Source organism: Tenrec ecaudatus, chromosome 2, assembly GCF_050624435.1.
Source record: "Tenrec ecaudatus isolate mTenEca1 chromosome 2, mTenEca1.hap1, whole genome shotgun sequence".
In the NCBI taxonomy this organism is placed as follows: Eukaryota; Metazoa; Chordata; class Mammalia; order Afrosoricida; family Tenrecidae; genus Tenrec; species Tenrec ecaudatus.
In genome coordinates, this window is record NC_134531.1 from 19,266,257 (window position 1) to 19,282,631 (window position 16,375).

Consider the following 16,375-nt stretch of genomic DNA (forward strand, 5'->3'; position numbering starts at 1 on the left):
GCATCAGTATAACTCCATCCGGCTTGTTTTCTGTAATGTCTCACAGGGAATGAGCCTCATTGGCCTCTGATTGACAGACTAGACTCCACCCCTTCGCTCTGAATCCTCAAATTGACATCAGATTATGTAACTAGCACAGTCTTCTAAGTAACAGCATTGCTTTCCAAACCTTGAAATAGGACTTTGAGTCATGTTTACCTAATAAAATGCATCTTTTGATCTTTTGACTGCTGCTTTTCTAAGCACTGATTGTGGATGCAGTAAAAATTAAATCCGTTACAACTTCAGTCATTTCTCCATTTATATTGATGTTACCTATTGATTAAGATGTGAGAGTTCTTTTCTTTTTTTAAAAAAAATTATTTTATTGGGGGCTCTTACAGCTCGTCATGATACATACATTTATATATCCTCCACATTAAGCAAACTTGTACATATGTTGCCATCCTCGTTTTCAAAACATTTTCTATCTGCTTGAGCCCTTGGCATCAGCTCATTTTTTTCCTTCCTCCCCCACCCTCCCTCCCTCATGAACCCTTGATAATTTATCAGTGCTTTTTTTGCTTTGTTTTTTTATGTCTCACACCAACTGCTGCCTCCCTTCACCCACACATGTTTTTTTAATATGGAATTATAATCCACACTGATGGCTAAAATCATTGATCTTCATCAGCATATGCTTTAAGTTCTCCTCACTTTATGAAAGCAATGTTGCTTCATATGCATATTGTGGATTGTTTAATAAGCCTTCCTCCAATGCTGATTCTATTCATCATGTAATCTAGATTCTCTGATTATTTTTTCAGCATAAAGATTGAATAATATGATGAGAGGATGCTTCCCTTATTACCCTTTTTTTATTTTAATCAATATGCTTTCTCATTCTTCTTTTTGAACAAGTTCCTCTTCGTTCACATCTAGGTCTTACATAAGCACTCTAAATGGTTTGTAATACCCGTTCCTCTCAAGGATATCCATAGGTCGTTACGGTCCACACAGACTAATGCGTTTGAATCTTCGACAACACAAAAGAAAACTTGTCTCTGGTATTCTCTTCCACTTTCAGCCAAGCTCACCATGGTGTCAGCACTGATATCCCTTACTTCACTTCCAGGTAGCTGTCAGAGCTAGCATGGAAGAATGAGTGTTTTCAGTGCTTAATCATCGTGTTGAAACATTTCAGTTGGCAGTCCATCAATTCCTGGAGCCTCTTTTAGGCTTTCTTCAGTCCACCTTGCCCTTCTTCCAGTGCTATTGGTTCTTGATCATGTAGTAACTGCAGAAGTTGTAGAATGTCAATTCGTTCTTTTTGGTAAAATGACTACGTATCCTCTCCATATTCTTTTCTTTCTGTCCCTCAAATGTATTTATTGGGAGGTAATACAGATATATCATTCAATAGCTCGATCCCATCATTCAATATTATACCCATGCAATCACTTAATACGGCAACTCAAGGCTTGACATGTTATTCAGTTCTTTCATCTTAAAATAGGCCAGAGGTTGTACACTGGTGCATATGGGAGCTGGAGGCACAGGGAATCCAGGGTGGACGATACCTTCAGGACCAGGGGTGTGAGGGGCGACGCTGGGAGAGTGGACGGTGAGTGAGTTGGAAAGGGGGAACTGATTACAAGGATCCACATGTGACCTCTTCCCTGGGAGATGGACGGCAGAGAAGGTGGGGGGGAGACTCCGGATAGGGCAAGATATGACAAAATAACAATCTATAAATTATCAAGGGCACATGAGGGAGGGGGAGCGGGGAGGGAGGGGAAAAAAAAGAGGACCTGATGCAAAGGGCTTAAGTGGAGAGCAAATGCTTTGAAAATGATTAGGGCAAAGAATGTATGGATGTGCTTCAAACAACTGATGCATGTATATGTATGGATTGTGGTAAGAGTTGTATGAGCCCCCAATAAAATGTAAAATAAATGCTGAATGTGTTTTTCCTTTTTGGTTGTCTAACTCTAAGTCTGCATATTTTAATCCAATTTTACTTTGTCTTCTCAAGTTGCCTTTTACATTTTCTGCTCAGCTCTTTGACTTCACTATTTCTTCCAGTTGCCTTAGCTCCTCTACAATTTAGAGCAAGTTTCAGAATCTGTTTTAGCGTTCACTCTGATATTTTCTTTCCTTTGTCTTATTAATGAATATTGTTTTCTTCATGTATGATCATGTAGATGACATCTCACAGTCCATGAGATCTTCTGTCGTTTGTGGATAATTTATCCAATCTGTTCTTGAGATGTTCTTGAAATTTATGTGGGATAGACTCAGGCCATATTTTGCCTCTTGTAGATGTGTTTTAAGTTTACTCAATTTCAGCCTGAGTTTCCATATGAACATTGATTATCTGTTCCATAGTTGGCTCCTGACCTGTTTCTAGCTCTTGATAATGAGCTTCATCATCTCTTCATACACACGTAGTCAATTTGATTTTTGTGTATTCTATTTGGAGAAAGTCACTGCTTCTGTTATTGAAAAGGTATTTGTGATTCAAAAATTACTGTTCTTTCAAAATTCTTTCACACAATCTCCAGATTAATTTCCATCATCTTGCCTATATTTTCCAACTATTGTTTTCCCCTTTCTTTACAACTTTTGTATTTAATTTCTCAATAATTTTCAACGAACATAGTTTAAATTTTTAATCAATTTTAGACTGAAAACTGGTGAGATTTCTCAGTCTGCATCACTAGCTTTAGTTGTTGGTGCATAAATTTGAAAAATTGTTATATTGGTTTACATCCATGTATGTGGGTAGATATTGTCCTAGCATATGCAGTTTTGTACTTCTAGACTGAACTTAAAATGTCCCTTTTGCCAATGAGTGTGATGCCATTACTCTTGAATTTCTCATTCCTAGAAAAGCAAATTACATACTTTTCAAATCAGAAATGATCAACACCAGTCTATTACAGCTCACTAATGCATAGAATGTCAATACGTTGAATTTCATTATTCACAACTTACAATCTTCTTAGGTTTATACGTCATACATTCCAAGTTCCAATCATTAATAGATGTTGGCAGCTGTTTCTTTTCAGTTTGAGTCACACTCCAACAGCAAATGAAGGTCCTAAGGGCTTTCTTACCACAGACTTGACTCCATTTGTGTCATCAATTCGACTTTGCCATGCCAGCTCTTCTTCAGTCATGTTTTGTGTGCCTTCTGACCTGAGAGGCTTGTCGTCTGGTACTATCTTTGACAACGCTCTGCTTCCCTTCATGAGGTTTTCAGATTTCGGCAATGTTTTGATGCTATCTATTAAGTTTTCAAGTGTTCAGTAGCTATATTAGACATGGTTCTCTAGAGAAACAAAACCAGGACACTTATGATTGTGTGTGTATATGATTATGTATTTAGAGAGATAGCGAGATCAATGACTGATGATAGATAGATGATAGCATTATACAGCACAAAGGAATGTAACATCTAATGTCTGCACAGCAGCACAGAGGGACGGATATGAACTCAAGCAAAGAAAGACCGCAGAATCCGCCAGTCTCAAGCTCCCTGATGTCCATACCAGCAGGGTGGTGAAGCAGGTCTCAAGGGAACCTCAAGATCCAGCAACATGATTCGTGGGTTGGCTGCTCCACAGGTAGTATAGACCACAAGTTGAGCTGCTTACTGCTTGGATCACCAGAGAATAAGAGAGGGAGGGGTGGGCCTTGTTGAACCATTTTTCACTTTGTCCTCCAAACAAAAATAAGACTGTATTAATTCCACATGTTCCTATTGGCCAGGTTGGCACAATAAGCCTATCTATCACAGTGGCTAATTTCTCTGAGGTGGACAGTTGATTCCTTCTTTGGAGTTCATTTTCAGCCTAGGAACTTTGCTGAAACCTGTTTTACTTTGGGTGACACTGTGAGTATTTGAAATACCAGCGACATGACTTCCAGGAGCACAAGTCACGACAGTGTTTCAGATTCACACATAAAGTGGTGATAGTTCAAATGTACAAAGGTTTATTGCAACAAAATATGTTTAAACTTATCTATGTGACTATCGTGGGTTTAGATCCAAGTTCACTCAGTAATATACTTGTTTTAGCCTCATTTGGAGACCCTGAAAAAGAAAAAAGTAAGGGGAAGGATATGTTCCAACCAATAACTTGTCTTCTGAGAATATCGGCCGAGCAGTTAAATTGAAGGCAAAATTGGTCATCTCAGAAGTTTTTAATGATTTGTAGAATTCCACCGGATGGTATTGGTATATTTTCTCAAAGAAAATATGATGAAAATAGGGGCTTGTTGTGAAGAAATGTTCAGAAAGTTAAACTACATTGATGGTAAAATGTTAAGAAAATTGTGTGAGGGATTGTTTTTCTATCATAACTATACATGTGCTTATTCTACAAAAGGATCAATGACTATTGTATTTTGTAAAACCTTATCCCATCCTATCTACAGCACCAGCTAGCTCTTTCAGATAGTTTTCTTCCAAATATCAAAGAACATTTTAAAGAAATACAATTTATATCCTTCAGGGATTTCCAAAATATTTCTTAGACTTGGTTTAATAAAAGTTACTATGATTTTGTGGCAGAAGTTGTTGACATATCCATCTGTAAATGTAAGCAATTTCTCTATAATGCATTATCAAGTATTAATTTAGAAAATTCAAATTATTAATGCCTTTATAGGTCTAAGCTGTGATAGAAAAAGGTGCTAAGGAAGCACAGGAGAGAATGTATCTATAAAGCATTTTTCGGTGCTCATATTTCCGTTGGAAAACAGCAGTCACCTTCTCACCTTCATTGCTTCTTTATACTACTGATAAGTCTGCTTCTAACTCCATAGATTCTATTTTACGAAAGCAACAATTCCATGTATTCATATTTATTAAATACATAGAAGTATTAATACAATAGTAGATAATATTTATTAACCTATTTAATTCCTTAATTGATGATTTTTTTTAAATAGAGCTCATGTCAAGGAGTACAGGAAGGAAAAGATTTCACACAGATTGTAGTAGCAATTATACAAGACTGCCTGATGTGATTGAATTATGGAATGATAGGATATCTGTATGCACTCCCAATAAAACGGTTTGGAAATAAAAAAAGAATAGACTACAATAAAACCCAAACAAAATCTATTGTCATCCAGTCATATTCTAATTCATAATAATACTACAGGACAGAATAGCATGGCCCCTTAGTGTTTGTAGGGCTATCAATCTTCATTCAGCCTGTAGAGTTTCATATTGCTCTTCTACTATGGTGAGGAGGGTCAGCACAAACCACTAACATTCTTGATAACACTCCTGGTTTTACTTACTTTCCATGCAGTTCTTTCCTGCCTGAGATCCTAATGATTAATTATTCAGTAAGAATTGCTTGTCATTCAGTTAGAAGAGTTATTACATGGATTTTACCATGTCATAGATTTTTTTTAACCATGCAAATAGAAATTTGGGTCACTTTGACCTTTTGTAATATGGTGCGAATGATGCCAGACACAAAGCTACTCCATCAGCCTCCTCATTCAGTTTTAATCAAAGCTCGATTTTAAAGTTGCTGTCTTGGCAGGTATTGCCTTGGAAAGTAACAATAACAACAAAAAAGTATAAATAAATGAGATGCTTCTTTCCTCTAGCAGATAAAATCATAATTCAAGGTAATTTTCAGGTGCATTTATAAGTTGTTAGAAGAGCAGTGTGCCACTGTTTCGGAAGGAGAAAAATACGTGAAGAATATTTATTTCTCCATCCTATATAAGTGACAAGGTCAAAACAAGAAGTCTGTTTTATCTGTGAAAATATATCACCGTTAAAGAATCCTATTATTAGGCACAGTGGAAACTCCGTCTTGGCGAAGCCTTCCATACTGAGGGTAATTATCACAATGCAGCATGCTAATTGCTTTTCGATCTGGCAGCTATGCTTTCACCGAGTCTTGTAGAACGCAGCTGGGTTGTGCCTACACTGCTATTTAATGGGATTGGCCTTTATCAAAGGACAGCATCATCTCTGACTCTACAATCAATATGAAAACATTATTCCTGGCTTTAAAGTTTGGAAACATTGTGGTTGCTAGACTTTTGCTTAAATACTTATGGTATATTGGATGATGATTCCTAGAAATTACCAGATTTCCAAGAATATTAATAATCAGTATATAAAACAAATGCAAAAACCATGAGCGACAGTCAGCTAGGCTCTCCATCCTAAATTATGCATCTCAATGTAAAGGCAGTTAGACAGCAAATGATGTCTATGTAGAATTTCTGAAACGAGATGATTTCTCATGACATTGCAGATATTGCAGACCATCTGCCTTCTCTATTAAAATTGCATGGAATTATTTGGATTATTTAGCATATTGAAGAAGAGTAAAAAGGCAAATGTCGGGGTTCACCTAGGGCAGTTCCCACTGTTAATCCTGGTGCACATAAAATAGCAATCACCGGAGTCTTCAGAGATGCTTGGGCTCACTTCCAAACTTGTTCCTTATGCTTGTGTTAAAGGTAAATCCTCAGGGAAGTCCCTTTTTGGGTCTATGGGATTATTGTGACATATCCATTCCAGCATATCAATTTCCCTAAACTTTTGGATGCCTTCTTCTACAGTGTAGCAAGGTACGTCAGGTACCGCAAGTTGGTCTAATCTAGGCCATCTGGCGGCCCAAGCTTCAGTGAACCAAGCAAATAAGCAATTAGATCCTCTCTAAACTTCTCTTGCTGAGACAATAAAGGAAGAATCTGCGCTTAGGGGCCACATATCAAGAAACTCAGACTGGTCAAATGTTACATTCCTTACACCAGTATCCCACATAACCATTCCCAGGGATATTACCCAGATTTGTGCTTGCATGTATTAGAAAACTCAAGCAGATCTTTATGAGTATAGTCAACTTCTTCCTGAGTCATCATCTGAACCTCACCTTTAGGAATTTTCTCGGCCTCAATCCTAGTTCCAGGTTCTAGAGGAAATAATGGGTGGTGGGGGTGGTTCCTGGGAGCTCACAGCAATAGCTGGTAAGGCATCTCGCCCAGGCAATGCTGCCGAAGGAGCCCCACCTGGCATTTCAGCTTGAACAGTTTAGTTGGTCTGCCCAGGTGTGAGTTGTTTTACTGATAGTTGGTTAATGGCCTCAAGTGGGAGGAGTGGATCTATTGACTCAGGTGGCTCCATTGACTCTAGGGGCTCAATATCTTCTGGATCATCAGCCCATATGTACCTATCCCATGTTTCTGGGCCCCAATTCTTTCTGATTAATGCCCTTACTCTAATACCAGACACTGTCCTGGACCTACAATTCAGCTAACACCATAATTCGGCTACACGTATGATGAGACTCTGCATTTGGTTTTTGGCAATGTCAACTCTGTTACTAGAGCAGAGAAGGAGCTGAAATGTGCTTCTGAGATTATCCCTGTCCTTGATCACATTTTCCATTGTAAGGATAACCAGCCAACCAGCTTCCCTATAATTCTTATGCTGACAAAACTGCTGGAAAATATCAAACACACATTCACCCTGAGCCTCTGCTCTCCCCAGCACTTCATCGTGAGTGGTGATACTGTGACTATTAGCTTTAGGACTTCACACCAGGGATTAGGAAGAGAGCTAGATTTATCCATGCCTTTAGGGGTCAAGACAGCATTATCAGGGCTGCTCAGCCCAATCAGACTGCAGAGCCAATTTGAGAAACTCATATTTATGATCTTGTTTCTCTAGAACCACTTCAGGTACCAATTGTGTTAGACAGGGTTCTCTAGAGAAAGAAAACCAGGACATTTATGAATAGTTAGATAGATGATAGATAGGTAGATAGATAGATAGATAGAGCTTGAGTTAAGATAACAACTAATTAGTCCGCAAAGCAGTACAGAGGGCTCAGTTCAACTCACTTCTGTGGAGCAGTTAATATACTGGAAGTATTTCAGCTTACATGGGCCACTGGATCCAAGGTCAAGGACACAGACGGCTGAGTCTTTGTAGTGCAATGCAGGCTGTCTAGCCACAGGCAACAAACAGCAGGCGTGTCACCAATAGTCAGCAAGAGGACAGGACCTAACAGTCCAAAGCTCAAGTGATGTCTACACCAGCAGGTGGTGCAGCAGGTCTCAAAGGAACCTCAAGCTCTAGGGACATGATCCACAGGTTGCCAGTCCTACAGGTAGTCAGTCTATCTCACAAGTTGAGGCAAACAACTAGCAGCCACAAGCTGGTCTGATCACCAGAGAGCAAAAGAGAGAGAGGCGGGGCTTGCTGAACCGTTTATCTCTTTGCCCTCCAGGTAAACTGTGACCATATTAATCCCACATGTTCCCATTGGCCAGATTGGCACAACAAACCTACCTATCACAGGTGATCAGAGTTCATTTCATAAACTTTAATTTGTTACCAAGAGTGAAGAGGCCCTGGTAAAGGACATACTGCTTGCGCAGTAGGAACCTGTTTTGGTGACGCTGTCTGCATTTGAAATACCAGCCACATAGCTTCCAGAATCACAGCAACACACAAGCCATGACTGTATGACAAACTAACAGACAAGTGGTAAATAGGATGAGATTTAACACTATCACTCAGGCCATAGTCCTGATACCATCAAAATAAAATGAATTCTCCCCAAGTGTATGGTCTGCTTTCAATGTAAGTAAATACTTTTGAAAAAAAACATAACTGTTTTCTTCTGAATCGGAATCATCCATTTCTTATTGATCTTCAGTTTTTTGAACTTGAACTAACTGCCTTTCATTTTGCTTACCACTCTTGGGAATCTTCAGTGGCCTGCCATTTGATCTGTGGTCTTGGATTAATGTGTCCCCACTACATGAGGCAGGAGAAGTTTTTCTTTTGACCCATGTGCTTGGGATCTAACTGAAACTGGTCATTCCCTACTCTATAACTGGGAGAAACCTTGAGTTTTATATAAATTCCTCTATGTATATAGATAAGCTTCACTTATTTTGCTTCTTCCAAGAACTCAGTCTAAGACATTTGGTTCTGATGGTGATTTAGAGAAACAAAAACTTAAGGAATAATTTTCAAAATTGGCTCTCAAGTCTAAAAACACTCTGATTTAAGACATTGATAATTATGCCTTCATTAGCACTAATACTTTTGCCTCTATCATTAAAGAAGACATTTATAATTCATGACTAGGTATAGTAAGGTTATTTACAAATTATCATCATCAACACATAAAGTACTGTTGGAAGTAAGACTGAGTGAGCATGTGTTTGGTACTCTTTCCGTAATTGTTTTTAGGATGGTAAGTATAGGGTATGCAGTTGGTTATCACTTATATTAGATAAAGTGATAAATTAAAGGGATTTTCTCAGGATTTGGGGTCAAACTTCCAGAACTGCATGAAGACTCAAAGTTTCCAATTTTTCCTCTTTTTTTGGTAGGAATACAGCTGATATATATATATATATATTTTTTAAATCAAAGAGGTCATGTGAATTTACCTAAAGAAGCACACCTGCAGGTGATTAGACCGGCTATCCCGCATCAAGCTGCATCTGAAACGAGACGTGCTGATGAAAGGAAAAGAGAGACGTGTGCAAAGCATGGGATTGGGAGGACAACAGTCTGATGGACTGAAGTACCCAGTATATTCAAAGCTTGGTTTTCATACTCTTCTTACATGGGAATGATTACAAAACAAACATAAAGAACTTGCTTTAAAAAACATTCTGAACCTCTTCTCTATGCAAATGTTACTTAACTAGTCACACTTTAAAATTTGAATAATAAAAGCACTATATTCTAAGGTAAGCGCAAGGATATGCAAGATTCAAAAGAATCTTAAAGAGGTCTTAAATAACTGAGTTATCTCGCAATGTTTTTAGCTGCAAGATCATAAGTAACTGAGTTATTTTGCAATGCTTTCGTCTGCAAAGACACAGAAGCACAGGGGACTAATTGGTCACCCACCAAGAAACACCTGGATCAGCCTATGGCCTCCTACACACACCTTCTGATCTCTGGACTGCTCCTTCCATAAGAATTGATAGTGGATCCAAGAAAGACAAAATCCTGGATAACCTCAACGTTTCCTTCATTAGTCATGATGTATCCTGTTGGTCCCATTTGAAAATGTTCATCTTCTTCACATTAAATTATAACCTATACTGTTGGCTACAAATCCTGAAATTCATCAGCCAGTGTTTCAAGTCCTCCTCACTTTCAGCCAACAAGGTTGCTCATAAGCCCTTTTCTAACCCTGATGCTATATTCTTCTTGTAACCCAGCTTGTCTGATAATTTGTTCAGTATACAGATTCTACAAGTATAGTGAGAGGATATAACCCAGATGCACATATTTCTTGATTATAAAACATGCAATGTTTCTTTGTTCAATTTTCACAACCCTCATGGTATTACTACTCTTGCTTTTCCCAAGGTGTTTATCAGCCTGGATTATATGTGCTGAAAGTTCTTATCTGTATCAGTGTCCATGCCCCGGTCTAGTCAATTTGTAAGATAGTATTGGGGTCATGATAGTGGGTGGGAGGAAGCATTAAAGAGCTAGAGGAATGTTGTGTGCTCTGTTGGTGCTGTGCTGCTTCCTGTCTGCCTCATTCTTTACTTGTGATCCTTCTGTGAAAGAATCTCAAATTATCTACAGGTGAGCTTTGGCTCTCCAACGCCCATCATTTGCATCAATATATTTATTTGTTTGAGGTCTGCTCATGCCTGATACTTTATCGCATCAATACCACATGATCACACAGGCTGGTGTGCTTCTTCCATGTTGGATTTGTTGCTTCTCTGCTAAATGGCTGTTTGTTTAACTTCGAGCCTTTAAGACCCCAGATGCTATATATTTTAAGAGCCAGACACCATCAGCTTTCTTTAACAAATTTGCTTATGCATCCAATTTGCCTTCAGCAATAATATTGGGAAAGTGAGCTTCATAGAATGCTGGATTATTAGAACAAAGCGTTCTTGCATTGAGGGGGTACTTGAGTAGAAACCCAATGCCAATCTTTAGCTTCACTTCTAACCCCAACTCCATATTTGGTGACCGCTGTTCATTCATCTTTGTTTACAACTTTTTCATTACAATAGGAATAATAAATCAATGCATTTTGATTGTGTATTTGATCAATAACAGACTTGAGACCTAAGTATAATTCTTCAATCTCTTCATCATTTGTTTTTATGATTGGTACATAAATTTGGATAATATATGTATTTATTTCTTTAAAGGGAGATAGATATAATCCTATCTCAGAGAGCATTGTACTTCAATATTGATATTGAAATAACCTTTTTGACAAGAATGCCATGATATTCCTCTAGATTATGTTGTTCCCAGCATGGCAAATCACATGATTTTCTGAGTTAAAATGGCTAATACCAGTCAATTTCAGTTCATTAATGCCTAGGATATTGGTTTTATGTGTTTCATTTCATTTTTAATTTACTTATAATTTTCTTGAAATCATATTTCACACATTCCAAGCCCAGATCATTATCAGATTTTTTCAGCTCTTTCTCTTTACCTTGAGTCCTGCCCCATCATCAAGTGAAAATCCCAATGACTTAGCACCTATCTGACTTTTCTCCATTGAATCATGATGGTTGACTCCACCCAGAGTAACCAGCTCCTTCTCAATCACATTTCCTCTGCCCTCCAACCCGAGGATCCATCCTTTGGCACTATCTTGGACAATATTCTGCTTTCATTGTTCATCCCTTCATATTGACATTGTTTCAAATCCATGCATAAGGTTTTCAGAGGCCCCAACCTCAGAAGTGTTCAACTTACTTCTTTTTCACTGTCTTGTCTAGAAGCTCCACTGAAACCTGTTCACTTAAAGCGGTCATGTTTCCATTTGAAATACCTGTGAAGTAGCTTCCAGCACCGCAGCACACACAAGCCAGCACAGTCTGACAAATTGACAGACAAGTGGTGGAGACAGTGAGAGCTATGTACATATACACATATATAGTTAGATGACTATATACACATTGCCTTTTTTATTGTCTTTTGGCTAAAAATTTCCAGAAAAAATTGGTTTTCTATTCAACAATTCATGTACAGTTTGATTTATAGTAATAATTGAAATTGCCCTAATTTATCAGCATTCTTTCTATTTCTTTCCTGTATTTGCAATTTATATTCATTCTTCTTTTGTATCCCTGTCTGAGTTCTGATCTACATCCATGAAAAAATGCTACCCTCTGACCTCATTAGGTTTGCTTATTCTACAAAGTGAGTATCTCCCAGGAAGTATTGTTATTGGTCACTCTATAGGTCCGCTATTGGTTGGTTGAAAATTCAGTTCCAGGAGATGGTTTGAAATGTTAAAGGGAGATGAAGGGTCTCTACCCATGGCTAACACACCAGTAAACCAAGCCTTTTTTCACAGTTCAGTCTCCATTATGATCAAACTATATCTAGCATTTTATCTAGGACATATTACTGTCATTCCTTTCATAGGAGCTATGATGGGAAAATTTCCATCAATAAAGCAAACAGTAATTTACGATCCACAAGGTTTCCTGTGGTGCTTTTAGTCCTGTTGCTCTTTTCTCTTGCATTGTACCCAGTACTTGGTATAGTGATTGCCTGACTCAGCAGGGCTTTATCTAGTTCTTCATGTTTCAGGCACCTGAAAAGTGGGATTTCCGGGGTCTATAAATTCTAAGACCAAATTTTCACAGAGTTCTTTCCCAAGCAGATAGCTGTCTCCAACTTCCCAGTGTTTCTTACTCTGGATGTTCCACTGAAATGTGTTCACTATGTGTAACCCTGTTATTATTTAAAACAGAAATGACATAGTTCTTTTATAAAGTATTATATTAGATGGGTAGGAGAATCTAAATTATTAACGTTTAAATTAAAATTAAATAACAAACTAAGAAATAACAGGTACTGAAGAAGAGAGACTCCTCCCAAATAGGATAACAAGATATATTTACTTTTAAAAAATTGTAGAAGAAGACTGCTTGAGAAGATAAACAGGATTTTGAATATTTACCATACATTTGTTCAGAAGTCGAAAACAGTCAAGCCTACCTGTAATAATTAAAATAGCAATCATTTTAGCTATAAGCTTATTCCAAATAATAGTAATTTGTGAGTGCCCTTTTCAGGAGAACAACTATATTTATATTTTATTAAAAATATTAAGTGAATAGCAACTATTCACAGAACTCAATGAGATAAGCATTTTTTAAATTCTATGATTAGCTATTCTGGTCATGCTACTATATATTATGGGCTTCTAATGGTGTTCAGTAGGTTATTTTTTAATAGTGAAAGTAGTCTGAAAATATTGCCTACATATATAAAACTACAGAATAATAATTTTACAGGATATGCATTTTCATAAAGGAAGCATGCCTATGTAACTGACTCTCACAAGGAAAAATTATTATATTGCAATATTTCCACATTCTCCCTTATATCTGCTGATAATTAGTTGCTACAATTTGTCTACAATTGTCATCTATTCCCTTCCCACAAGGCAAAAGCAAAGCAATCCTGGCATCTAATAGCAGACATAGTTTTTTGTCTCATTTTTAATTGCATGTAAATGAGCTTATCCTTTTCAATTCAATTCAGAATTAAAACTCTGTGCTCTGTTTTGTTCGGTGTGAGAGATAGCCATTCATATCATTCCAATTGATTATAGTTAGTTCAATGGCACCACTATGTAGGATCCAAAGTTTGGATAAGTCACAATTCATCTTTTTATTCCTTCCTTAAGTCACAGTGCACATTTTTTCTCTCTACTTTCTATACATCTTTGCCTTCTATCCATATTCAATTGTTTTTTTAAGATTAAATCAAATATTGTTTATCTGGCCTTAGTGTAGTTTATTTTATTAAGTATGCTATGAACATACAGAAAATAGAAGTTACAGTGTTGTGTGCATGAGTAATTTAACTTTAGTAGATACTGATAACTAATTTTTAGAATGATTAACATTTATATTCCAACAAGTGTTATAGGAAAGATACAATGGCATCATATCCTACCAGTGCAAAGAATTACCTGCTATTTTCAGTTAGCCATTCTGGTGGATGTTTCTAAGTTATTCAGTAGCAATTCCCTAATGATTAACTGAAAATAAGTAGAGGCTTAAAAAGTATTGGTTCAATGAAATTTGTACATCCACTTCTGCTGAACACAATACCAAACTTCTCCATATTTTAGCCTTTATTTGAAAAATGAAGATAATATTTATTACATAGGATTTTTAATGAAAAAATAGACAGAAATAGATAGAAAGGAATAAACTGATATAAAGTAAATGGAATAAATGAATATAAAGCAATATAATGTTGAGCACACTACAAAAGCTCAGAAAGTATATGCCTTAGCCTGAGTTTATAGAGCAACAAATCTAGTGAAGCATGCAGATGCTCACCTATAGAGAGGTTTATATAAATGGCTCATAAAATTATAGATACAGGTAAATTTCAAGTCTCAGCAAACTCTAAGTCCCTCAGTCAGTTGCTCCAGACTCATATAACTCCATGGACCGATGAGCCAAAGATTGCCAACAGGAAGATGACAGGTTTTGGCAGTAGTGGCAAATGAATTCAAGTTTAGAAGATCAGATGGCAGGACATTGGTTCAAGTTTGAAGAATTAGAGGTCAATGCTTCAGATGCAAAATGCATATCCGGAAAACAGCTAGCAACTTTCCTACCAGCTCTTCTTCTTCTTCTTCCCCCCCCCCCCACCCCAGATCTTCTTCTAATGTAATCAAGCTACTTCCTCAAAGAGCTGTCACAATGATTTGTTCCAGGTCTTAATTGAAAACCACTGAGAATACTGGCTTAGCAAGGTTGACACAAGCCTCAATGATCACAATGAAGGACTTTATTGTTTTTACATAAAATACTTCCTAGAATTAAAAAATATATTAAACTGTATGTTTAGATTTGGTTATTTAATATATAGAATCCACCACAAAATATTTTAATATTGGTTGGTGCCAGCTTTCTGGTTCCCACCTACAGTGACCTTATGCCTGGTCTTGCACCATCCTCAAAATTGTTCCTATGTTTGAGCCCAATATTTCAGCCACTGTGCCAGTCTATCTCCTGAAGGGTCTTCCTCTCACTAACTCCCTCTCTAATTGACCTAACATGATGTCCTTCTCCAGGCTCTGGGCTCTCCTGAAAAGAAATGTCAGACAAAGTCTCCCTATCTTTGCCTTTGAAGAGTACTCTGTAGTCATTCCAAGATAGATTCATTTGTCCTTTTGCAGTCCAAGCCACTTTCTAAATTCTCCCACACCAGAATTCAAATGCATCGATTCTTCCTCTATCTCCTTTCTCAATGTCCAATTTTCACATCATATAAGGCAATTAAAAATACCCTGGCCTGGGACAGGTACATCCTACTAGTCCTCAAGGAAACACCCTTGATTTTCCATGTGCTAAAGGGGTCTTGTGCAGCCGAATTGACCCAACACAACATGTCTTTTGATCTCTTGACTGCTGCTTCTATGATTGCATATTCACCAAGGCCAGATATTGACAGATTCAATCTTCCCTCCATTTATCATGATGTTAACTACCTATTGGTTCAGTTGTGAGGATTTCTGTTTCTCCTTACATTGAATTGTAAACCATGCAAAAAGCTAAAATCCTGGATCTCCATTAGCAAGTGCTTCAAGCCCTCCTTGCTTTCATCAAGCAAAGCTGTGTCACTTGCATATCATAGGTTGTTAATAAGCCTTCCTCCAATCCTGATGCCACATTCTTCATATAAACCAGATTCTCTGATGATTTGCTCAGCACACAGAGTGACTAATGTGATGAAAGGTGACAACCCTAAGACGTAGCTGTCCTGATTTTTAAACCTTGGCTTATTCCTTTTCTTACCCCATTTGTAAACTTCCTCTTTTGATCCATGTACATTTTCCACATGATCAAATGAAGACTTCTGGAATTCCCAGTCTTCTCACAGCTGTACAGATTTTGTTGTGATTCACACAGTCAAATGCCTTTGCATAGTCAATAAGACACAAGTCAGCATCTCCCAGGTATTCTGTGCTTTGAGCTGAGATTTATCTGGCATGAACTATGGCATTCCTTCTTTCAGGTCTTCCTCTGACTCCTCTCTGAGCCTCTGACCTCTCCCTATCAGTACACTACTACACCTGCTGTGGGATTATCTTCAGCAAAAGACTCCACTTGTCTGGCAGTTTGTCTTACTGTAATTCTTTGTGTGTTGCTGTGATGCTGGAAGCTATTTACTGGTATGTCAATGCCAACCGGGTCACCCTGAGTACACAGGGTCCAGCGGAGCTTCCAAACTAAGAACAGACAACGAAGAAGGACTCAATTCCACACTTCATAGGACAGAACCACTGAAAGCCATATTGAAAACATAATATTGCTTGAGATCATATTTCATTTTTTCAACAATTTTTTG